We start from the raw sequence: 1,989 nt of genomic DNA on the forward strand, positions 1-1,989 counted from the left end.
TCACCTCAAATATCCTCTTTGGATTTTATGCTCATCCTCATTGCCATGCAATTCAGAGAGTCCTATCACGGAGGACCAAGTGTTATTCTTCATGAATTGTAGCATTACATGATCAGTGAGTGACGTCTCTGCATCAGGAAGGTTTCCAGAGACTGATGCAAACATCCAAGTTGAGGTTCACGATATGAAACAAAAAGAAAAGACATTATTAGGGGGAAATGACTGCTGAACACAAGCAAAATTTACTAGGAAAGAAAATAGCGAAAAATACAAACAAAACTAGGAGAGCAAAGTGGAAAGAATGAGCTGGTCCTGCAGTTGTTACAAGTTGAGTTACTAATCACAAGGTCATAGTTCAAAATCAGCAGCCCCTCTGACAGGGAAAGATGAGGCTATCTGCTCACATAGAGTTATAGTCTCGGAAACCCACATGGTCTCTTCTACCCTGTCCTACAGGGTGGCTATGTTGGAAAGGACGGGATGGTAATGAGTTTGGAGTTTGTTAAGGACAAAGAAAATGACCACAATGTAAGGGACGTAAAAAGTTCTCAGAAACTGGAATGAAAAGACTGGAATTTCCCCACAATTTTTCACATGTACTCTTGTACACATTTAACATCAAAAGAAGAAAATAATCTCTGACCATTGATATACAATGATTGCTAACGTCAGCAAAGTAAGCTCAGTTATCTCTGAAATTGTGTCGGCAACTCAAAACACTTTTCAGAAGAGTCCTGCAAACCCAACGTGCACGGTGGATATTCTGAAACTTGATTTTCTGGTGCTTCCCAACACACTGACCCTGGATGATTCTTATTTCCACCAATCTTGCTTCTCTGGAAAAACAAATGAGTACAGCAGGCACAGTGCTAATGGAAAGCTCATGAGGGAAAACTGTGCAGAGGAGAAACATTTCCCTAACACTGACCAAATAATGTACTGTCTCGGACCTTTGAAAAGGGACAGGTGTGAAGTCATTTGCAGAAAAACAATCCTTTGAATACAATAGTAAAGAAAGTCACAACTTTCTAAGTTCCGATTGTACACATTTATTAGTGCTGCATAGCATTGAAGTTAATGCTTGCGGTTATAGTGTTTAGAGAGAATGAGAACTTTAACAAATACAAGGGAAATGAGACCATTTTTAAGTATAGAGAGCTTTATGTTCCTGGGGAAGCCAGGATACATGAGCTCCACAGACCAAGAGGCCATGTCTGTTTCATTTAATAATGCATTCCCATTTTACAACACAAATACTAACAAGTAAAATGTTTTCATTAACTTTGTGGGGAGGAGGGGAGATGCCACTTTTACCTACTGTTTCCAGGTTTTTGAAGGTTTCCATCATCACATCTCTGTAGAGTTTCCTCTGAGAAAAATCTAGCAATGCCCACTCTTCCTGGCTAAAGACCACAGCAACATCCTCAATGACCATTGAACCCTAAAATATCACAAACATTTGGATAAGTAACATGTTGAAAAGGAAAGCACAGTACTTCGATGTGTAGACGAACAAAGGGTCAGTTGGATATCTCTAAGGTACTAGAAATGCATCCATTTGTCACAAGTTTCTGTGTTCTACATAAGTATTATAAACATCAGCCTCAGTCCTCCACTAACTACATTCACTTCCTCACTGATTGCATTTTGCCTGAGACTTATAGCACCCAAAAATAACCAAATGTAGTCTTATTCTCTCAGTATGCTCAAAAAATTATCAAGCATAACAGAAATTAGAGATGCTCTCATTCAAACGTCTTTTGGATTGAAAATCTACACTCAGTAAGATAACCAGACAACTAAATAAAATATACAGCATAAAATGAAGGCAAGAGGAAGTATTCACAAGTGGCAGATACAGCACAATACATTGCTTACTTTTGCCCCCACAGCAATGAGAAAACCAGGAGTCCACACAAACACACTGGAAACCTGAGCTAGTCATTTTTCTTCCCAAAACTAGGAGAACAGAAGGTAACTGACTCATCT

The 1,989-nt window shown here is 39.0% G+C and overlaps 1 long non-coding RNA gene across 1 annotated transcript in view; it reads right to left on the minus strand.

Moving 5' to 3' along the window:
* Positions 1-10: 10 nt before the first annotated feature.
* LOC123522785 overlaps positions 11-1,989 on the minus strand; it is a 9,272-nt gene continuing 7,293 nt past the window's right edge. Inside the window, exons 2-3 of the long non-coding RNA XR_006680998.1 lie at positions 1,315-1,441; positions 11-152 (exon numbers count right to left, since the gene is read on the minus strand). This is a non-coding gene — a long non-coding RNA (uncharacterized LOC123522785). The remainder of the gene's footprint in view (positions 153-1,314; positions 1,442-1,989) is intronic.

Source organism: Echinops telfairi, unplaced genomic scaffold, assembly GCF_000313985.2.
Source record: "Echinops telfairi isolate 266 unplaced genomic scaffold, ASM31398v2 ScPeMD7_7459;HRSCAF=8497, whole genome shotgun sequence".
NCBI classification, from domain to species: domain Eukaryota; kingdom Metazoa; phylum Chordata; class Mammalia; order Afrosoricida; family Tenrecidae; genus Echinops; species Echinops telfairi.